At 49.2% G+C, this 24399-nt stretch overlaps 1 protein-coding gene across 1 annotated transcript in view; it reads left to right on the top strand.

The window, feature by feature from the left end:
- Positions 1-1182: 1182 nt before the first annotated feature.
- NCKIPSD (NCK interacting protein with SH3 domain) overlaps positions 1183-24399 on the top strand; it is a 132635-nt gene continuing 109418 nt past the window's right edge. The window contains exon 1 of the mRNA XM_088454016.1: positions 1183-1520. The gene's annotated coding sequence lies outside the window, so the exon portion shown is untranslated. The remainder of the gene's footprint in view (positions 1521-24399) is intronic.

Raw genomic sequence — 24399 nt, forward strand, 5'->3', positions numbered from 1 at the left:
GGGAGACTCAATGAGCACTGATTTCCTGGACTGGTGTGAAGGTCTCAAGACGGCAAAAGTCAGGGGTATTAGTGCAGCAGCAGTAGACACTCTGGGCCTGGTGCAGAGGTGGACGAAGGCAAAGCATCGGGAGATATTTTACCTCAGACCCAGATTGAAATTGCATGGAGAAGGGTATTTCTGAGCTGTAACTTGAAGGGATAACAGTCACGGGCGTGTTGCGGACGTGTCGGTGTCAATGACTGTGTCTAAAAACACTGACACCAGTGGCCATGGTCACTCGGACATTCTGCGCCTACCGTACACAGGTGCAATGTCCTGTGGCGCGGACAATGGTGCAGCATTAGCATAAAGACGCAGTAACAGCTGCGATTGGGTCCTCTGTAAGAAATGAAGTGATACGAGATGAGATAAGCTGTAGAGTATGGAGAGTGCAAGAGTTACAGACTGAAAGAGTCTTGAGCAGGGGCAACTTCTTCTGCATTGTTGGAGGTGGGGTCCCCAATAGACAGAGACTTCACACCAGGCGTTGTGCCAACATCCCATTATCAAGGGTAGAGGTGGAAGGTTCTATGTTCTTCAGCTGACGTCCAACAGGCATCTCCAAGCCCTCCTAGAAGACCAACATCCAGATATCCAGAGGTTCTCTTCTACCTACCTGAGGAAAAACCCTGCATGGCTGTGGTCAGAGTGAGGGGAACAGTAGCCATGACAATATCCTTGTGTCTGCCAAGGACAAATTAGTTACTTAAGGTCGAGATATATCAGGCTTTCTAAAGAGCTGAGAACATCCCCATAACAACCAATCTGCTTCTACTGTACCTATCATTTTATAGAATTATGATCAATGCTAGCTATAAGCTGATTGGTTGATATGGGCAACGTCTCTACTTGTCCACTTCTGCAACTTTAGGAGGCTTGATACATCTCCCCCAAAGTCTCACATCAACGGCATGAAGGGCTCTAGTGAATACGGCATATGTTATCAGACACGCAGCCCTCCCCTGCAGGGGAGGAAGAGTACGAGTTAGGGCAAGACATAGCTATTCAGTACATGTTGGAACAGCTGTATTCCTACCTGTAGAAACACCACTGGATAGCTGAGATTTATGGGACCTCACTGCTGAACGAATCCCAAGGAATATGAGGAACAGTAATCTGCTCAAGGTTATGATGTTGTTTTCCAAAATGTAGACGGGGATTCTGAGAACGCAGAGGATCTACTGCACCAGCTGCAGGTGTCTTACCAAGAGTCACAGGATAAAATATCCAAACACCCCTGACAGATGGTCAACGTGCTGGACAAATAATTGGCAAGGGTGGAAACCTGTATGATCAATTCAACCAGCGTCAGATGAAGCAGCTGCAAAAAGGGAACTTAACTCATTAGCTCCAGTGCTCAAACCCATTCAGTGTTCCGACTCTGGGAGGTGCCCACCTACTTAATCCAGCTCATCAAGGAACGAAGACCTCAAAAGGCATCTGTCCAAGTAGTGGCGCAGGCCGACCCACCTATTGAGGTCAGTAACCTAAAAGAGATTATTTTCATGCAGAGTAATCAGGTTGCCTCTCGGTTAGCAGCCCATGTTGGGACAAAAGAACTTACAGTGCAGTCCCTCCAGAAGAGAAAAGTGAAAGAGGACGAGGTGGAGAGGGGCATATAGAGGAGGAGTGGGAGGTCTCCATCACAAAATTCCTAAGAACCAGGCAGCTTCTCCACTTGTCCACGTTTCTACTCTTTAAAAGGCCTAATATATCTCCCCCTTTGTCTGTTAAACACCACATTAAAGCCATAAATTAGTTGGTTGATCCATTGCTAAGAGTGCTGCCTTGCTTTAATGGACAGCCTTGTATATACTTAGGTAGTGGGTCATCATTATTGAATTCACTCTAAATTCACCTTGAGGTTCATCGACAGACCCTATGTACTATTAGTAGTTATCTGTGTTAGAGCCTCTGCAAGTGCCGTGGGAAGTCTCAAGGTGTGTGTCCTGAGAAGGTTGTTACTTATTGCTATACTCAGTTGCATGCAGCTGTAATGTACATAATTACTCAGTTTACCACTTGCACTGAGCTGAGCTGCTTAAGCGTCATGGTGTCTTGTCAGGCAATTATTTGCGTTCCGCTGCTTGGACACATCAGAAATCTCTTTTTCATGTGTGCCAGTATATAATGTGTTAGAAAATGCATTCCTTATTATTTATATAGCACCTACAAACTATGAAGCACTTCACAAGGCATATTTCATCATTCAGATCAGTAGAGCTTACAATCTATATTCCCTACCACACCTAAACGGAATTGGTATGTAATGCCGCCGGATCTATTCCCGGCGGAGCAAATGCAGACACCGGAACAGTGAAGATCCCGACTAGGGCTGGTAAGTATCCTAACCCTTCCCTCTGTATTTTGACTTACAAACATCCTTGCCATACACTTTGGTGAACCGTGAAATATTACAGCAATAACAGCATTATATGACCTGAGACTCCTGACCTAAGCACTGTGAAGTTTCAACATGGACCGGAGTTAATATGTTTGTTATTCCCCTGGGAACAGAAAAGGCGTCTACAGTATGTGAGGCAGCGGCTTAGGAAGTGGGCAACTTTATCAGGCTAGGGCGACGCATAAAATGGGGCACATTTTCTGTAATCACCAGCTCCACTGAACAGTAACGTTTGTTATCAGATGGGCTCACCGGGAGGCAATCGGGAAGCCGACTGCCTAAATACCGGCAGCCGGCTTCCCGACTGTCATTTCCCGGCAAGGAGGGATGCCGGGCGCCGCGAGCGGACAGCCGCGGGGGGGGAGGGTTAGGTTTAGGGCTCCCAGGGGGGACTTAGGGTTAGGCACCCCCCCGGGAGGGTTAGGGTTAGGCTAGGGGGAGGGAGGGTTAGGGTTAGGCACCCCCGGGGGGGACTTAGGGTTAGGCACCCCCCCGGGAGGGTTAGGGCTAGGCTAGGGGGAGGGAGGGTTAGGGTTAGGCACCCCCAGGGGGGACTTAGGGTTAGGCACCCCCCCGGGAGGGTTAGGGCTAGGCTAGGGGGTGGGAGGGTTAGGCACACCCGGGGGGGACTTAGGGTTAGGCACCCCCCCGGGGGACTTAGGTTTAGGCAGCTGGGAAGGAGGTGGTTAGATTTAGGCACTTAGAGGGGGGATTAGGGTTAGGCACTTGGGGGGGAAGTTAGGGTTAGGCACCCCTAAGGAGGGTTAGGGAGGTTACATTAGTAAATACTTACCTATCCATGATCAGGATTTCCAGCGCTGTTGGCCTTCCGCTGCGTCGCACTCTGCTCCCGTCGGGCCGCCGCTGACAGGAATCGGCCGGCGGTATTTCATACCAATTCCGGCTCACCAGTATGTGATTTAGAAAACCTCCTTCATTACAACAATAAGGCGCATATTCATCATCGATGATGAAGTATTGAACTCGCTGCGAGGGATACTTAAGTATCCGACTCGCAGCGGGGGAAATGTGACACCGGAGCAATTCATCATTGCTCCTGTGCGGGGACAGCTGCTCCGAAAAGCAGCTGTCCCCTCGGTTAGTATCGCAGCTACAGATGTAGCTGCGTTACTTACCTCCTTCCCATCGGCGCGGCTACGCATGCGTGATCCCAGAACAAGCACCGTCTGAAGATGGGGCTTCTTCTCGGCAGCAAACTCCGAAAACTTTCAGTTCGGAGTTTGCTGAATATTAGGGGGTCCATTTGGGACCCCTGATGATGAATGGCCCGGTAACCTAAATATGTGAAAGCAGGTGGCAATGAGCAGGATTTCACGCTGGAAGCGAACATTTAATTAAAAATGTCCATGGAATTTTGTGCCACTGTGTGCCCCTTACTAGAAGACACTACCACACAGTGTCACAGTGGTTAGTATTGCTGCCTGCTAGTGTTTGTGTGGTTTCCTCCAGCTGTCCAATAACACACTGGTGCCCTAATTGGCATTTAGGAGTCTGATGTACCTGTATAAAATTGCTGCAGAATGTGCTGTAACTAAAAAAGCGCCTGATCTGGGAGTGTGTGATAGTCGGATCATCAGACCTATGTATTACCTTGACACAAGTAATTAGATACTGTAATGACTTGTACTCCATAACTTATCATGTAACGGAGAATAGCTAATCAACTGGGAAGCAGATTTGAAGAACAAAAATGGAAGGTGGAAGGTCTTGGAGATGACTTGAAGGAGGAAGGACCTGGTCTTCTTTGTCCCATCTTTCCATTCCCTCACTAACTTGCAGATCTCCCAGTGAACAGTCACCATTGGGTCATTCTCTCAGTGACTCTCTCAGTTCAGCACTCAGGGGCTCATTCAGACCCGCTCGCGAGCGCAGGACGCTCGCAAGCGGGTCGATGTTGCCCCACTGCGCATGCGCACGACGGAGGGAGCTCCGTCGTGAGCATGCGCGAGACCCAGATAGCGACGGGCTCTCCGTCGCTCCGGGTCTCGCACCAAAGGGGGCGTGCTGTCGATGTTGATTGACAGCACGCCCCCTTTGGTGGGCGTGCCGGGGGCGTGGCTGCCAGACGGAGGCGTTCCCATGGGAACGCCTACCGTCTGAAGCAGGCCCCACTGACATCACTAGTGATGACAGTGGGAGTGATTTTGGCTCTGATAGAGCCAAAATCACTCCAGGGCTTGCGGCAGCGAGACTCTACCGCAGGGTCTCCGTCGCAAGCCCGATGGTCGCGATGGTCTTGACCATCACGACCATCATCATGGACGCTCGCATAAGCTGTGGGTGGTCACCCACAGCTATGCGAGCGTCCAGGAGGATGCTCCATTTTCATGTAGGAGGGCCCTGATTCAGAGCGAGCGCTCTGGTCAGAGCGTTCGGCTCTGAATCAGGCCCTCAGTCAGTGCGAAGGCATGTGGCTACATTATGTGCTTTGGTGAGGAAGGGGAGGAATAGAGCAACAGCCAGAGGTTGTTGGGAGAGAGCAGCCTGCACTGTCTCTCCGCCCGGGCATTAAGACCTCCCAGACAGGCAAAGGCCCAACCTTCTACCCTTGGGCGCTTCTGCACATGCGTGGTGTGTCAGCACGTCTTCAGCTCCAGCCACCATGTCCCTGAGAGTCTTGAGACTATAACTACTATAGAGATGGTGTTATTCAAGCTAGGGACCTCTGTCAGCCCCACTGCACCACCACTGCTGTACCGCTGCCCTTACAGAACCAGTGTGCATACACCACTGCATGTACAGACACAGGCGTGTGCTCCCACCTGTCGTACACGGAATCAGTATGATTCGGATGGCCGGCGGTTCAAATCCCAGCAACTGAAGCCCGGCAGGGGTGAAGATCCCAAACGTCCAAAGGTAAGTATAAACTAACCTAATTCTACCCCCTAACCCTCCTCCTCCCCAAGTGCCTAACCCTAACCCCCCCTCTAAGTGCCTAAATGTAACCTCCCCTTTCCCGCAGCCCAACCCTAACCTCCCCCCCGTGGGTGCCTAACCCTAACCCCCCCTTCCCCTAGCCTAACCCTAACCTCCCGGGGGGGTGCCTAACCCTAAGTCCCCCCCCGGGAGCCTCTAACCTAACCCTCCCCCCCAGCAGCTATCAGCGCCCAGCGCCCAGCTTACATTCAATCTGTAAGCCGGGTGTCGGGCTCCCGGCGTAGGTCTAATGACAGGCATCGGGATTTCGACGCCTGTCATTAAACACTTGCCGGAATTAGACAGTCGGGAAGCCGGCGGTCGGGATTACTACTGCTTACCGTCGCACACAACCTGTGCTCCCCTATATGTTCCTGGCTGGATCTGCTGCACACATCACATCACACAGCTATAGGATCAGCCAATAGAGGACTGATGCTGTCACCAGATAGGGTTTGCATTAGCAGGGATGAGACATAAAGACTAATGAGCTCTCCAGTCTTCACCAGGGGCCGCAGTGTGGGCTTGGCTGCTGGGAACCCACAGGTCATTGCTCTCTGTCGGCTCCCTACCATGGCTAGTTGGAGCTTACAAGGGAAGGATGAACGCAAAATACTGAAACAGGAGACAGGAGCATAGTCTAACAAGCCAAACAAGGTCACCGCGGGATCATAAAGGTGGGATAAGGTCAGGGGCACAGGCACAGTGTCAGAAATGGAAGGACAGGCAATGGGAATGGGATTGAAATACCGGCGGCTCCACAGCCACCGGTTCAAATTACCGACAGTGACAGTGCGACAGATCGAGAACCTGATGGACGTTGGTAAGTACCTTAACCCTCCCCTCTCCCCCCCCTAAGCCTTCGTTAGGGGTGCCTAACCTCCCCTCCTAGTGCCTGACCCTAGCCCACCAACGACAGCCAATGACCCGTGATCACCGATCGCGGGTCCCTGTAGTAACATGCACGAACGATGGACGATATCTTTATCGTCCATACGTGCCCGCGCATCGCAGGTCGTTGGTGGGTTGGAGCAGGGCCGTAACTAGGGGGGGGCTGAAGGGTCTTGTGCACCGGGCGCCATCCTCCAGCGGCACCGGCCACATACTTCTCTGTGCCGGAGGTCTGCAGATAGAGACCTCCGGCAGTGGTGCGCGCCGGACAGTGGTCACTGAAAATCGGCGCAAGATCCCGCCCTCCCTCCTCCTTTCGGAAGTTAGGGTAAGAGCTCAGAGGGGGGGGGAGGGGGCGGAGAGGGACGGCAGTGCTGCACAGGGCGCACTGCCGTCTAGATACGACGCTGGTTGGAGGCACCGGAAAATGCACAATATGAACGATAACGATATGATCGCTATCGTTATCGTTCATATCGTGCATTTTAATCGTACCATGTCAGTGGCAAACTCAGGATTTCTAGAGGGGGTTTCCAAATGCTTGATTTTAGAGCAAGTGTGGCCAGTTATTACTGGCTGATACATGTTAAACTTAAAAGATCCACAGGTGGTGCTATTTATTTCATTTATGATACTGAGATGAACATGCAGCGCTAGTAAAATTCCATTATATTACTATTTCTATTGTGGTCATGGTGTGGGCTGGGGAGGGGGGTTTCCAGGCAGACGGAAACCCCCCCTGCGTTTGCCTATGCATGTGTATGCACCATTAGGCTACTGCCCAGTGGGTATAATAATAATAATAATAATAATAATATTAATAAGAACAGGAACACTGCCAGGTACAAAACCTTTTTCCAAGTTGGATCATTTTGGTGAGATTTATTCTCCGTAAACCAGGATGTGACCCTGTGTAGAGTGAACCCTTCATGGTCTTTGCACTAAGGGTAATTTCTGCAAGGTGACAAAGGCCCTCATTCAGAGCCACTCGCTAGCGGCAGTACGCTCGTTCCGAGCGATGTTCGCACATCTGCGCATGCGTACAGATCGTTATACGCATGCGCGAACCAGTCAGTGCGGCCGAAATTCATGTGCTCGCAATTTAGCGAATGCCTGCTATTTTGAGTGACAGAATGAGGCGTATGTGGGTGGTAACAGGGGAAGGTGCTTGAAAATGGGGAGTGGAGATCCGAACGCAGGCGTGCTTAAAGGTCAAAACGGGCGTTTTATGGGTGTGCATAATTAATACAGCAGCGTCATTGACCACGTCACTGGGTTATTTTATAGCCAGAACTGCTCGCAAGATTGTGGTAGCAAAAACCAACCCCAAGAATAGCGAGCAGTTCATACGCTGGTCGATGTACTCGATTAATCTAATAAATAGCGGACATGACGTAGGATGCGAGCGGCCAGGGGGCGTTTTTAACAAATAAACGAGCGTATGTTTTGCTCGCTCGTTCAGACTTAGAGGTGGGAACAGACCGCAATGTGCGAACGGATCATTTGAATAGCCACCCCTTGTTTTTGAACGAACGACCGCAAATAGCGAACGGCTCTGAATCAGGCCCAAAGTTTGTAATGGACAATGCTGACCAACAGGTGAATGGCCTGAAAACATTCCCTGCTGCATGCCAGCATTCCATAACTGTTTGCTATTACCGAGCTGTGTCATGGATTCTGCTAAGGTGCTTTTATTTTCTCCAGGCAAAGGTTAACGCAGATGTGTGCAAAACACAATTTGGATTTTGACCCTGTGGCCTAGAATTCACCCCTCTGGCTCTCTGGTTTCTCCAAGGAGAAAGTGATGTATTGTCTGAGAGCCCCAGCTGTTTACTGCAGGGAAAACTTTCTGTGCAAGTGGGTTATTGGCCATCCCTATGATTTAGGGGTCTATTTACTAAGCAGTGTTAGGAGACAGAGTGAAAAGTAATAAGGTGCCAGCCAATCAGCTCCCAACTGTCATCTCACAGGCTGTGTTTGAAAAATGACAGTTGGGAGCTGATTGGCTGGCACCTTATTACTTTTCACTCTGTCTCATAACACTGCTTAGTAAACAGACCCCATAGTCTCTCTCTCTCCTCTTCTTCTCTCTCACCTCTCTCTCTCTCTCTCTCTCTCTCTCTCTCTCTCTCTCTGCTACTTTCCTGCTGACAAGTGCTGGACAAATTTTTTTTACATTTCCTATGAAGTGTTCGTATCCGTCAGAGTCAAGAAATAGAAACCTGATGAACTAAACAGGAAACATCAGTGGAATTTCTGTATAATGTCTTTTGTCATAGAACACTGCGCCTGTCTGCTGCTGGGCCTGTGAAAGCCTGCTGCACGGGGTCCGCGGCGAGCATAACTCAGGGCACACAGGCTCGCTCTTATCCAGACACAGCCTGTTGTACCGGGCTGTGTTCTAAAAATAAAATTGATGAATTCTCAAACTTTAGATCAGGCTAAAAAATGTGACATAACTTTGGGCAACGTCCAAATGTTCAGCCAACTTCAAGACGGTGAGAAAACGTTCAAACTTCATCAATCTTAAGGGATACATTGTATAATATGTTTAATGCTTTCGTTTCCCATGGGAACAGAGAACATGAAATTCGGAAATTCAAGCATAGTAATGTTTGCGGTATGAAAAAAAGAACTGTTTGTACCATCGATTGTAATCACCGATGGTCCCATCAATATTAACCATCGATGGACACCCCACTGATGGCTGTCCCTACCCAGAGGAGTAGCGTGGAACCATGGCGCCCAGAGAAAGTGCATGTCATAGCGCCCCCCTTCTCTGTACTGAACTGTGCCAGTGGGGCCAGCCTGCAGGAGAATACTGAAAGGAAGAGAAAAACAAAACTGCAAACAGCGGCAGAAGCCAATAAGAAAAGGAGCAGAGAAGGGAGGTGACAGAGGGCCTGATTCAGACCCGGTCGCAAGCGCTGAGCGCTCGCAACCGGGTCGATGGTGGCCCACAGCGCATGCGCACAACGGAGCCGGCTCCGTCATGCGCATGCGCAAGACCCGGCTAGCCTTGACCATCGCGACCATCATCCTGGCCGCTCGCTATAGCTGTGGGTGGTCATCCACAGCTATGCGAGCGGCCAGGAGGCCGCACAAAAAACAAAAATAACGCCCTGATTCAGAGCGAGCGCTCTTTCAGAGCGTCCTGCTCTGAATCAGGGCCAGAAGCCAATAGGAAAAGGTCAGCAGAGGGGTGGTGACAGAATCCAATAAGAAAGGAGAGGGAAGGGACAAAGTGTCGATCAGAAAGGAGAGGTGACAGAAGAAAATAAGAAAAGGAGAGGGGAGGGGCAGAGTCGATCAGAGTAGGGTGGTGACAGAAGCCAATAAGAAAGGAGAGGGGAAGGGCAAAGCCAATCAGAGAGGCAGAAAGGGCCAGTGACAGAAGCCAATAAAAAAGGAGAGGGGAGGGACAAAGAGTTGATCAGAGAGGGGAGGTGACAGAAGCCAAAAAAAAAGGAGAGGGGAGGGACAAAGAGTTGATCAGAGAGGGGAGGTGACAGAAGCCAATAAGAAAGGAGAGGGAGGGGCAAAGAGTTGATCAGAGAGGGGTGGTGACAGAAGCCAATAAGAAAGGAGAGGGGAGGGGCAAAGAGTCAATCCCATGGTAGATAGGGGAGGGAATTAAAGAGGTGAGAAGTGAATGTAATCACTGTGACAGGAAAGGGGGAGGTGACAGAAGATGATCACAGAGGAGGGAGGGCCGGAGGGGAGGTGACAGAAGATGATCACAGAGGAGGGAGGGCCGGAGGGGAGGTGACAGAAGATGATCACAGAGGAGGGAGGGCCGGAGGGGAGGTGACAGAAGATGATCACAGAGGAGGAGGGGCCGGAGGGGAGGTGACAGAAGATGATCACAGAGGAGGGAGGGCCGGAGGGGAGGTGACAGAAGATGATCACAGAGGAGGGAGGGCCGGAGGGGAGGTGACAGAAGATGATCACAGAGGAGGGAGGGCCGGAGGGGAGGTGACAGAAGATGATCACAGAGGAGGGAGGGCCGGAGGGGAGGTGACAGGTAATGATCACAGAGGAGGGGGGCCGGAGGGGAGGTGACAGAAGATTATCACAGAGGAGTGAGGGCCGGAGGGGAGGTGACAGAAGATGATCACAGAGGAGGGGGGGCCGGAGGGGAGGTGACAGGTAATGATCACAGAGGAGGGAGGGCCGGAGGGGAGACAATCTGGGCAGCTTGAGGGAGCATGAAATGTAGAGACACATCTTAGATCTGTAACTTATTTAAGATACAGAGCAAACAAACACGAGATAAATCTAACAGGCGGCCGCCATACTGTGCAGCGCCCCCTGAATTCCGAAACCCTGGATGGCGCCCTCTGTCCATTTTGGCGCCCGGTGCTCGTGCTCCACTGGAACCACCTTCGCTACACCCCTGTCCCTACCCCTTGGGAATCTGATGTCATGACGTTACACAGGACCAGCAGGAAGATTGGTGCCTGCACCTTCCTATGCAGTGCGATGCGTCTCCAGGCATCCTGTAAGCTGGAGCAGGGTACAGCACCTGTTGCTCACTCCATATATGAAGCATTACCCAATTCAAACCACGATAAAGCACAGCACATATAGCACTTCAATCGCTAATTATGACAGGATGGTTGCTGTAGTCAAACCAGGAATTGGTCTGTGGATAAATCAAAACACTCCAATGGCAAACGTCACACACTGAAACGGAATAGAAAGAATAAAGTCAGCCCAAATCCTTTATATGTTACATGTCACTGGTGTACTGGGACAGAATATAATCCATGAAAGTCCCCTGGAATATCCAGGTCTTCCCCCTGTCTCTTGTGCAGAGATCTGAAGGTCACCTGTTGGCGATACATCAGGGAGGGCTTGGCTTGTGGTAGGATGATACTGAGGGGGAATTATTAAATCTTCTGAATAAGACAAGTGGAGCTGTAGACTAGAACAACCAATCAGATCCTAGCTATGATTTATCTAGTACATTCTTTAAAGTGATAGCTAGCATCTGATTGGTTGCTATGGGTAACGTCTCTGCCTTTCCTATTTAGAAGGTTTGATCAATGTTATCTTGAATTTTTTTAAGGTTCCAAGAACGTTCAAAGATCCTGTACAGTCCCTGAAGGAGGCATTTATGATGTATCTGAGAAATGGTTACGGCAGGCTTGCCTACCCTCCCGATTTGGCCGGGAGCCTCCAGAATATCGGGTGCCACTCCCGGCCCCCTGGAAAGGCAGGCGGCCTCCCTCCCGACCCCACCCCAGAGTAAATAGAGAAACCCCCACAGCGGGGGGGCCCGGTGACGCGTTTATTCCGGCATTGTGAAGAGGGCACGTGGCTGCGATGACGCGATCTCGCAGTCCCACCCCCGGCTCTGCCCCCAAAACGTCACTATCGTCTGGACACGCCCCCCGCTGTGAGCTGACATTCTGCTCCTTCCTGGAAGGACAGAGCTGAATGTCGACAAGTATGGGTTACGGTAGCTCCCTGAAAACCACTACACATGTCCTACAGTACTTTTGTATTCTGTATGATAATACTCTCGCCTATCTCCACACACTAGCCCAAATTAAAAGCTCAAAGCACCATTATAACTGTTTTTATTTTAATGTTTCCTATTTAGAGGTGCAGTAAAGATTTTATATACAGATTTAGGAGAGATTTTTGATAATGAAAAAGTAGCTGAGTGGATGTGGCTCAGTAGATGAGCGGTTTGGATTTGCTGAAAACCGAACACACCTGAACTTTGGGGTTCCGAGTAGAACCGGGTCCCGACTTAGGTCTCCTCGCCAGTAACCGTATCTCGCATATTTTGGATTGCAATTAAGTCCCTGCCTTATGATTTCAGGTGATGTGAGGTGGTCAAAATTGACTGGAAATTACTGGCAATTAATGTTATTGATGTTAATAATACTATAGGAACAGTGGCGTCGCTATGGGGGTGTGTGCAGCAGTGTGACATTCTCCTGTCACAGAGGAGGAGCCGGCAGTGCAGGCACTAGACTTCGGGGGCGGCACAGCATCACCAGGGGATGCTGGGCACGCCCCTGGGGGGATTTCCCACGAGGCCACGGCCTATTTATATTAGTCCACACCAACTTTTTGGACGCTTGTGGCTCCGCCGCCTGAGGGGGATATGGAGTGCGCACCAAAAACAGGTCCAAGTTACATGATTGCAGCTGTTATTAAGAAATTCAAAACCAAAACCTGACAATGATTTGGAACCAAAAGAAAAAAAAAAAACACGGAGGTTTGCGACTTTAATTGAAAGAACAAAGTAATGTATGTACAGTATTTCTTGCAGTGTATTCTGCCATCTACTGGTATATTGTATAATATTCACCAGATGTTATAAACTCCTGTGGATATTATCTGAGTAACATAACTAAATAGGTTATAATGCTCCCCCTACTGTACGTTTCTATAGACGTTAGAGCCACCTTGCATTTTATGTGATGTTTATTTGGTCACCGAACTCAGTGGAGGCTCCTAATACTCATATTGATTACAGTAGGCAGCATATTATCCCCAACATAATGTCATTTACATGGATTTTGCTAAATAACAATAAAACATGTGACTGAGATTTGTTCCGGAGGAGATGCAGAGAGGCCTTCCCCACAGCTGGTTATAGCTAGTAACACCATCTCTAACAGGGGAAAGAAAACCATAATCATTTTATGGAATCCATCATTTCATTATGGACTTATTCAAGTAAACTGTTTCTAAAGAGGTTTTAGAATGAATCTATCTCATATCTATCGATCTATCTATCTATCTATCTATCTATCTATCTATCTATCTCATATCTATCTATCTATCTATCTATCTATCTCATATCTATCTATCTATCTATCTATCTCATATCTATCTATCTATCTATCTATCTATCTATCTATCTATCTCATATCTATCTATCTATCTCATATTATCTATCTATCTATCTATCTATCTATCTATCTATCTCATATCTATCTATCTCATGTCTATCTATCTATCTATCTATCTATCTATCTATCTATCTATCTATGTCATATCTATATTTCTATCTATCTCATATCTATCTATCTATCTCATATCTATCTATCTATCGATCTATCTATCTATCTATCTATCTCATATCTATCTGTCTATCTATCTATCTATCTATCTATCTATCTCATATGTATCTATCTATCTATCTATCGATCTATCTATTTATCTCATATCTATCTATCTCATGTCTATCTATCTATCTATCTATCTATCTATCTATCTCTATCTATCTATCTATCTATCTATCTATGTCATATCTATATTTCTATCTATCTCATATCTATCTATCTATCTATCTATCTATCTATCTCATATCTATCTATCTCATGTCTATCTATCTATCTATCTATCTATCTATCTATCTCTATCTATCTATCTATCTATCTATGTCATATCTATATTTCTATCTATCTCATATCAATCTATCTATCTATCTATCTATCTATCTATCTATCTATCTATCTATCTATCCAGGGGCGTATCTATAATGGGTGCAGGGTGTGCAGGTACAAAAGGGTCCTCGGGTCCAGGGGGACCCGCGCTGCACACCCTGCACCCATAATATTTAAAACTTACCTCTCCGAGGTCCCGCGCTGGGTGTCAGCGCTGTACAAAAAGCCTAAAAAATGGCCGCCGCTGGGAATTTTCGAGTGTTTTGTGCTTGCGCAGTAGACTCTGGGCATACTCTAATGCCCAGAGTCTACTAATGCTCCAGTGGCCGGCCAGCCGTGGCAGTCAGCTGCCGGCCGCCGGGAGGAGTGGAGGGGGCCTCGGACGGGGAAGGCACACGGGTCCCCTCCTCTCTAAAGACGCCCCTATATCTATCTATCTATCTATTTCATAACTATCTATAATTTTCGTTATAGGTCCGCGCTACGAGGGTCTTTGAGTGCCTATAGCTGCTGCTATACACAGAGGAGGTATCCCAACCTCACCAGTATACGTATTTATTATACAGGGGTTTGTGTAAGAGCTTTAAGGTCTAATTTAATAATACTATGAATCATGTGGGGAATATGATGTCAGGTGATCTATACATAAAAATAGGGTTATATGAAATAGTGGGTGTGATTTATCTAGTTCCTGGTGTAAACCACCTTGTAGTTCTGTGGGATGGGTGTTCTTTAAAAGTATTATGGAAGGACAGATTTAATTACAGGATAAAGTAAGCCGTAGCGCATAATTTATGGTACATTTTGATTGAGTGGTGATTGAATTGAAGATCACCTGTAGATATACAGCCAAGGTGATGGAAAACCAGGTCAGGGATCATACACTGATTTGTGAGTGCAGTCTTTGTGGACTAAGGAGCAATGTAAGTCACTGCCAAGAATATGCCAGAGTGATGCCCTCATTGTACCTCTGCCAGACAGGAACAAATCACAGCTCTGTTCCCACAGCCATGAATGCAGATGACCTAGGAGGCTGGTACCTACACATATAGAGCCAGCCATTATAGGCTGCACTCGGTGCCTCAGTGATGTCACTAGGGGGCTACTCATTAATCAATCCTAAAGCTCTGTGAGGAGTTTTGATCTGATGGAGGAGGTGGAGAGGTCCAAATGGATCCCTCGGGGCTGTCGCAGGATGATAATCCACCATATGCTGCCCCTGCCCCAGAACATGTAACGTAATGAGGGGACGGACTCTCAGAGACCAGGATGAAGAGTGTTCGGAGTGTACTAAGGATGCTTTGGGTGGCTCTGCAGGGGCCCTCTACGATGCAGGGTGCGCCTCCAGGCACCCTGCCAGAGATGGTGCCACCCCCTAGGTCCTGCACGCTGGGTGGCTGCACCGCTCGTCCACCACTAGTTACGGCCTTGTGATCCCTCATCGCAAACCACATCTCCTTCCTATTGTTATGACGCTACAGTGTGACGCAAGATAAACCCACATGGTCACTAAGTGAGATCTTCCGCGCATAACACCAACCTGTTGTTACCTTAGTGACTGGATACGCACACCGGTACTTAGGCTGGCGCCAGGACTTACTCTTTGCACAGTGTGGGCTTATCTTACTGACACCTGAAGGTCGGAGATGGTACTCAGTTGGGATGTACCTGAGCTGGCAATCTCGATCTGGGCAGAGGCTGAATCTGAATACCCAGCGATGGACTTGGCAAGGACTGATACGCCAGTAGGGGGACAACAGATAAGGCAGTCCCCTGTTGCCAACGGAGATGGTAGTTCCGCAGATATGATCGCACACTGGAGTGTGAGTTGACTGCAGGTAGCGATGGAGATATGCTGCGGTAGGGCTGCACTTGATGGTAAGAGTCGCAGGTATGAATGGAAACTGCTGACTGGACACAACTGGGCTGCAGGAAGGATCAGCGGCTGTCTACAGATGGTGCAGCTGTACTGTAGCCCAGTGGTTCTCAAACTCGGTCCTCAGGACCACACACAGTCCATGTTTTGCAGGTCACCCATCAGATGCACAGGTGTATTGATTACTCACTGACACATTTTAAAAGATTCACAGGTAGAGATAATTTTTTCACCTGTAATTCTGTGAGGAGATCTGGAAAACATGAATTGTTTGTGGTCCTGAGGACCGAGTTTGAGAACCTGTGCTGTAGACTGATGTGGATGATATATAATGCGGCTAGGCCGCAGTCTGGTAACACGGCTGAACTGCAGGCAGCTAATGTGGCTATCCCGCAGGCTGGAAACACAATCACAGCAGACTGGGAGATACTTGACCAGGAACACAGATGAATAAGCACAGGTAAGTGGCTCTGACGAGAGAGGAGACCGGGAGAAGGACGGAACCAAAACAGACACTAGGGCACTAGGACACTAGGAACAGACTATCGCGGGCAGGGAATCATACCTCCCAACTGTCCCACATCCAGCAGGACAGTCCCGTTTTTCTGGGACTGTCCCGCTGTCCCACCCGCGGGCTGCAGTGTCCCGCGGTGGGGGTGAAGTTGGGAGGAGCACAAACCGCTGCTCTGCATAGTAGAGCAGCGGGGGTGCAGGAGGAGAACAGATGCCATGCGCATGCGTGTTCACTATTGTAGGGAGAGCCTGGGGGCTGCCCAGCATCTCGGAGAGTGCTGGGCACGCCCCCATAGTGATGAAAACGGGGGAAGCCGTGAGGCTCCGCCCCATTTCCTATAGGTTCCACCCCTTTTCTTGAAGCCATGCCCCCTTTCGGAGGTGCGCGAACTGTCCCTCCCCAGGATTGCTAAATGATGGGAGGTATGGGGAATGCTGGGACTGACTGCAATTTAACAGGAGGAACAACCAATGCAAAACCTGCTTCCTTGATTTGAGATCAGTGAGAGCTTGATTACAGGCTGGCTGCAGCTGAAACTTCCATATACTGTACTGACAGCTTCCCTGCTGCCTAGCAACAGTCAAACTGCAAAATAAGGCTCCTATACATCTGCGACGGATCGTGGCGTTGTAGTGATGGGATTGAACACGCCGATCCGCCGGTCGGTAATGCCGACCGGCGGCCATCGATGTTCGGCGATCCGTCGCAGGTTCGCTGAAATTCTACATGTTAAATTTCACCAATCTGCCACTCACAATCAATTTTTGATCGTGATCGGCATATCTGTGAAATCCAACATGTTGGAATCAGCGATCCTTCAATGCCAGGTTGCAGGATTGCTACATCGCGACGATCCATCGCAGATGTATGGGGGCCTATAGTCAGAAATCCCGGCAGCGGATCGTAACACCTATATAGCACAGCGGGCTAATGCCATCTGAAGATGGTGTTGGTTATTGCAGCCAAGCTCTGAAAAGTTTTGGTGATGAAAAGCCATCCTCATACTAGTGTATAGGGAAAAGCCCAGGGCTGCAAATAGGAGTGTGAGACCGGTTCCGCCGCACAAAAAGTAGGGCTCTGTAGGAAGCACCGTCACGAGCCCTACATCTGGTGCCTGGAACCGCACCTGAAGCCAGGATCAATGCTGCAGCACTCTTGGCAGGCACCCGCAGTCTGTGCCGCAGATTAGAGCGCCCCCGTGATGCTCCAATCAGCGCTGCACTTGCCGGTGCAGCTGGCTCTGGGCCTGATTCAGAGCCGGACGCTCTGGCCAGAGTGCTCGCTCTGAATCAGGGCCCTCCTACCTAAAAATGGAGCGGCCTCTTAGACGCTCGCATAGCTGTGGGTGACCACCCACATCTTATGCGAGCGTCCATGATGATGGTCGCGACGGTCAAGACCATCGCGACCATCGGGCTTGCGACGGAGACCCTGCGGTAGGGTCTCGCTGCCGCAAGCCCAGGAGTGATTTTGGCTCTATCAGAGCCAAAATCACTCCCACTGGCATCACTAGTGATGTCAGTGGGGCCGGACGCAGACGGTAGGCGTTCCCATGGGAACGCCTCCGTCTGGCTGCCACGCCCCCGGCACGCCCACCAAAGGGGGCGTGCTGTCAGTCACCATCGACAGCACGCCCCCTTTGGTGCGAGACCCATAGCGACAGCTTGGCTGTCGTTATGCGGGTCTCTCGCATGCGCATGACGGAGCTCCCTCCGTCGTGCACATGCGCATTAGGGCACCATCGACATATTGCGAGCGGGTCTGAATTAGGCCCTCTGTCCCCTCCAAGGGACAGCACGACATTAGGCACTAGCGGGACAAGCTGGCATTGGGCACTATTTAGCCCAGGTTAAGGTGTGCATGAGGCACACAGGGACTTTAGTCCACACAGGAGATACCCGAGAAACTGTATTGAATTGGACTTTAAGTTAAATATGTGAAAAACATGCGGAAACAACTTTTTCCGCATTTTTTACGGCCCCATTCATGTTGATGTTATAGGCCCATAGATCCTACAGAATGGAGAGGCTGAATATTGGTTCATCCTACAAAGCAACCGCCTTCACTGTGACTGCAGATGACAGGTGGACACTTGAGGAAACCACAAAAGACAAGATACCTTACTTACTGTAACTTTTATAGTAGTAAATGTTTTGGGACCTTATCATGGCTAAGCCGCCATATTTATGTGTAATTGCGCACCAGGCATAGCTTTCTGTGTACATCAGCCTCTCTTGCTGGAGCTGATAATGGAAAGGTAAGAACAATTGTGTCAGCTAATATGAGTCACATTTGAGACAATGGGATTGCTCAGTGGGTTTGGAATTGCGAGACTTTTTTACGGAATACATACGGGAGACCGGCAGTCGGGAGACCGGAAGTCAGGATGCCGGCGGTCAAAAGACCGACAGCGGCATCCCGATGATCAGAATTTCAACAGGGGCTCCGTAAGTATCCTCTTCACCCCCAAACCTTAACCTTCCCATCCTGCATTCTAACCACCCCCCGGGAAGCCTAACCCTTAGTGCCTAACCCTAACCCCCCCCTCATGGAGCCTAAACCTAACCTCCCCTGCCCACAGCCTAACCCTCCCCCCCAGCAGCCTAACCTAAGGCCCCCCCCACTGTGGTGCCTAAACCTAACCCTCGCCACGTGGTGTAAACCGAACCCACCCTGCTATGCTGACGTTCGGGATGCTGGCTGTCGGGATTCTGGCATCAACATCTCTAGTGATGTCAGGATTCCAGCCAGTATTATGGGCTCGGGATAACACACAGCAAAATGCTCATACACCCTACAACAGGTCAGACAGCGTGAGGGGGCGTTTTACTAAATAGAGTAAGGACAGTTTATATAAATATATATGTGTTATAAGCTCTTTGAGAGACACCTTGGTTGTTGGGCCTCCCCGCTTCTTCTTACCTGAGCACGTGAGAGATGGGGGCTGCCATCTTGTGTCTAACTGGGAGTGTGGCGCTGGGCTGTGACATCATAGCCAAGTGACACTGAAAAGCAGCAATTGTACATGTCAGCAGAGAGCTCTCAGTGTAAGGGTGCAACTAGGAAATAAAAACCATTATGGCACTCATTGAGGGATTTAGGTGCTCCCTTAACCATTGGCGTCATAGACAGCTGCCTAGGATTGCCTAATAATGGTAGCCAGCCCTATCCCCTTTGAGGTCCTATCTTCCTATCATTATGAAGACTGTTGGATTGTTTGTCCACAAATAGGGACCGTGACCTGGGTTTAGACCGCCGTGAGACAGGTTAGCTTTGTCACGGCCAGGGTATTTCAGCATGGCGCTAGGCGGGTGTTACCTGTGAGGTCGTTGTGGCGCGGGCTGTCTGGTGGCGGAGCTGGTGTCTGGTGGGGGGCTTTGGCTGCGCGCGTCGTTGTGCGGCCCTGTTGTCACTCTGTGCTGGTGAGGCCTGGCGGCGTCTCCGTTCCGTTTGGCATGGGCGCCGCCATCTTGCCTTCTGGCCATGTGATGCGGCTGGCCAATCCTGGTGAGTCACATGTTCCCTCCGGCCAGTAACAGCACGGCATGGGGTATTTAGGAAGGGTCAGTGCCTTCCTTCTTTGCCAGTGCAACGTGTATCTCAGCCTAGCTGAGAGGGAGTTCTCTGTGCTTTCCTGTTCCTGTGACTTCGCTGTCTGCCAGTCTGCCTGTCAGCTCCTAGCTCCCACTGGACTACCCCGCTTCCTCCATCACCCTTGCCCATACCTGAGTGCCTGAGCTTGCTGACATCCTGCGCTTCAGTTCACTACCTGCAAACCTGGCTTGATTATTTTCAGTTCACTACCTGCAAACCTGGCTTGATTATTTTCAGTTTCACTACCTGCACACCTGGACAGTTCTAATTGTTTCTACTTGGACATTAAACCTTTTGCTCCCACCACAGAACTCTTGTGCACATTTATATATTCCTGGACTTTTATTTACTGCCACATTATATGTCTACTCAAGCACTTATTAAAAATCCTAGTTTTATTTTCAAACCTGCTTCTGTGATCACTCCTGCTACCACCCCAGGTCCACAAACAACCCAGAACATCACAGTTTGCACTGGCCCCATGGAGCCTGCCACGGATCAGGAGTCAGGAGTGGATTTGATCCGGTGCATTTCTGGTCGTTTAGAAAATCTGGAAAACATGCAGCATCAGATGGCTCAATTTCTGCAAGAGATGTCCAAGCGACAGTTTCTACCCGTCCCATTCCTTACCCTAGCCTTGGATCTTAAACCCAAACCTGTCTTTGCTACTGCTCTACTCGACTCTGGAGCAGCCGGAAATTTCATAACGTCTAGTTTCATAGATAAATTTCAGATTCCTTGTTTGTCTCTCAACCATGCCATCTCTCTGATCTCTATAGACGGACGCCCTCTAACTAACGGGATAGTCACCAAAGAGACTCAACCAGTATTGGTCCGAATTTTGGGCACTTCATTCTGAGTCCTTAAAATTCCTGGTGATATCAGAGGCCTCTTAAGAAATTGTTCTTGGTCTACCCTGGTTACGTCAACATAATCCCAGGATTGATTGGAGTTCTATGCAGATTCTGTCATGGGGTATGGACTGTCTTCCAAAAATTCGACCTGTGAGAAAGACAGTTCCATTAGTTTCTTCTGCCATTCCCAAGGAATATCAGATGTTCACCGACGTTTTCTCTGAACAACAAGCAAATATCTTACCACCTCATAGGGAATGGAACTGTCCAATTGAATTGATAGCTGATAAGATACCACCTCGTGGTCGTACCTATCCGCTGTCCTTGCCTGAGACTCAAGCCATGACCGAATACATCCGGGACAACCTGGCAAAGGGGTTCATTCGCCCCTCTACTTCACCTGCCGGAGCTGGGTTTTACCTTCGTTGGCAAGAAGGACGGTGGTCTAAGACCATGTATCGATTATCGAGGCCTTAATGACATTACTGTAAAGAATCGATACCCTCTTCCCCTGATTACTGAGTTGTTTGATAGGGTCATGGGCTCTGTCATTTTTTCGAAATTAGATCTAAGAGGGGCTTACAACCTCATTCGTATCCGAGCTGGCGATGAATGGAAGACCGCTTTTAATACCAGAGATGGACATTTCGAGTATTTAGTAATGCCTTTGGATTGTGTAACGCCCCTGCTGTCTTTCAAAGTTTCGTTAATGAGATTTTCCGGGATCTGTTATATGTTTCGGTTGTTGTCTATCTGGATGACATACTGATTTTTTCACCCTCTGTGGCTAATCATCAAGAACATGTTAAAGAAGTTCTGACCCGTTTGAGAGAAAACCACGTTTACTGCAAACTGGAGAAGTGCGTCTTTGGAGTGCCCAGTGTACCTTTTCTCGGCTATGTAATATCTGGCTCTAGTTTAGAAATGGACCCCAAGAAGGTACAGGCAATTCTGGATTGGACCCGACCTCAGACACTGAAGGCCATCCAGAGATTGTTGGGCTTCGCAAATTATTATAGACGCTTCATTAAGGGATTTTCTACACTGCTGGCTCCCATTACAGCCTTGACCCGCAAAGGTGCTAATCCTGCCCAATGGTCACCTGAGGCAGAGTCTGCCTTTCATCTTCTAAAACAGGCCTTTATCTCAGCACCAGTTCTTCGACAACCCGATCTGGACAGGCCTTTTTTGTTGGAAGTAGACGCATCATCTGAAGCTGTGGGAGCAGTCTTGTCTCAACGTTATGAGGACAACCGAGTCCATCCGTGTGGGTTCTTTTCTAAAAAATTCTCTCCTGCCGAAAGGAACTACGCCATAGGTGAGCAAGAACTACTAGCTGTAAAGTTGGCATTGAAGGAATGGAGATATTTGCTAGAAGGCGCCAAGTTTCCATTTACTGTATTTACGGACCATAGAAATCTCCTATTTCTCAAAAACCTCCAATGTGTGAGTCCTCGTTTTACCCGCTGGGCAATATTCTTTGCCAGGTTTCAGTTCACCCTGACCTTCCGGTCTGGAACACTTAATCAGAAGGCTGATGCCCTATCGAGATCTCTCCTCTGTGACGATCAATCTGAAAATCAAAGCAATACCCCTGTCTTGGAATCAAGAGTTTTCGCCGCATTACAAGTTCAGCCTCCTACGGGAAAATCATTTGTGGCCCCGGAATTAAGGAAGCAGCTTCTCACTTGGGCACATTCCTCTCGCTTCGCAGGGCACTCAGGCACTCGGAAGACCTTGGAGTTCCTGAAAAGACACTATTGGTGGCCTTCTATGAAGGCAGATATAATGGAGTTTATCTCTTCCTGCTCCTCCTGTGCCCAGCATAAATCATCACGACAAGCTCCAGCTGGGGAATTACTTCCATTACCTACTCCATCACGTCCATGGACGCATCTCTCCATGGATTTCGTCACAGACCTGCCAGTCTCTCAAGGTTTCAACACTATCTGGGTTGTAATAGTCCAATATTCTAAGATGGTCCACTATATACCGTTGAAGAAGTTACCTTCTGCCCCTGACCTGGCACAGTTGTTTGTCCAACACATATTTCGTCTACATGGCCTTCCTGCTGAAATTGTCTCTGACCGTGGTGTGCAGTTTACTGCAAAATTCTGGAGGGCTTTGTGTTCTGTTCTTCAAGTGAAGTTAAACTTTTCCACGGCCTACCATCCGCAAAGCAACGGCTCCACCGAGAGAGTTAATCAAGATCTAGAGACTTTCTTAAGAATTTTTATGTCATCTTCCCAGGACAATTGGGCTGCCTTGCTGCCGTGGGCTGAGTTTGCACATAATGCTTCCTACCACTCGTCAACTAACCAAACGCCATTTCAGGTTGTATATGGCCTTCATCCTCGTGTTCCCGAATTCCGAAGCCTGCCTGTTTTTGATGTTCCGGCCGTGGAGGACACGGTGCAGAATTTTGCTGCCATCTGGACTCAAGTACGGTCTGATTTGTTGAAGGCATCCTCTCGCTATAAGACCCAGGCCGATAAGAAGCGTAGAATAGTTCCACGCATGCAAGTAGGAAACCAGGTCTGGTTGTCTACTCGGAACCTTCGTCTAAGAGTTCCGTCTATGAAATTCGCACCCCGCTTCATCGGTCCCTTCACCATAAAAGAAGTCATTAATCCAGTGGCCTACCGTTTACAGTTACCCCCATACCTAAAAATTCCCAATTCCTTCCATGTTTCCTTATTAAAGCCCCTAGTCCTGAATAAGTTCCATAATGCTCTACCTGCTTCTCCTCGAGTCCAGACGGAGAGAGGAGTTGAGTTTGAAGTCGCCCAGATCTTGGACTCTCGTCTGCGCAGAGGTCATCTTCAGTATTTGTTGGACTGGAAAGGTTACGGTCCAGAGGAACGTTGCTGGACCGATGCTCGTGATGTCCATGCTCCCACGCTCATCAGGAGATTCCATTCTGCCCATCCGGAGAAGCCTGGTGAGTGTCCTGAGGCCACCCCAAAAGGGGGGGTACTGTCACGGCCAGGGTATTTCAGCATGGCGCTAGGCGGGTGTTACCTGTGACGTCGTTGTGGCGCGGGCTGTCTGGTGGCGGAGCTGTTGTCTGGCGGGGGGCTTTGGCTGCGCGCGTTGTTGTGCGGCCCTATTGTCACTCTGTGCTGGTGAGGCCTGGCGGCGTCTCCGTTCCGTTTGGCATGGGCGCCGCCATCTTGCCTTCTGGCCATGTGATGAGGCTGGCCAATCCTAGTGAGTCACATGTTCCCTCCGGCCAGTAACAGCACGGCATGGGGTATTTAGGAAGGGTCAGTGCCTTCCTTCTTTGCCAGTGCAACGTGTATCTCAGCCTAGCTGAGAGGGAGTTCTCTGTGCTTTCCTGTTCCTGTGAATTCGCTGTCTGCCAGTCTGCCTGTCAGCTCCTAGCTCCCACTGGACTACCCCGCTTCTTCCATCACCCTTGCCCATACCTGAGTGCCTGAGCCTGCTGACATCCTGCGCTTCAGTTCACTACCTGCAAACCTGGCTTGATTATTTTCAGTTCACTACCTGCAAACCTGGCTTGATTATTTTCAGTTTCACTACCTGCATACCTGGACTGCTCTAATTGTTTCTACTTGGACATTAAACCTTTTGCTCCCACCACAGAACTCTTGTGCACATTTATATATTCCTGGACTTTTATTTACTGCCACATTATATGTCTACTCAAGCACTTATTAAAAATCCTAGTTTTATTTTCAAACCTGCTTCTGTGATCGCTCCTGCTACCACCCCGGGTCCACAAACAACCCAGAACATAACAAGCTTCACTATTGTCACCATACTAATGTGCATTCGTGAAGACCAATGAAAAGACATTAATGCACATTACTATGATGACAATACCTTAGGGTAAAGCTAACCTGTCTCACGGC

This window comes from Taudactylus pleione, unplaced genomic scaffold (genome assembly GCF_031769625.1).
Source record: "Taudactylus pleione unplaced genomic scaffold, aTauple2 ptg000607l, whole genome shotgun sequence".
NCBI classification, from domain to species: Eukaryota; Metazoa; Chordata; class Amphibia; order Anura; family Myobatrachidae; genus Taudactylus; species Taudactylus pleione.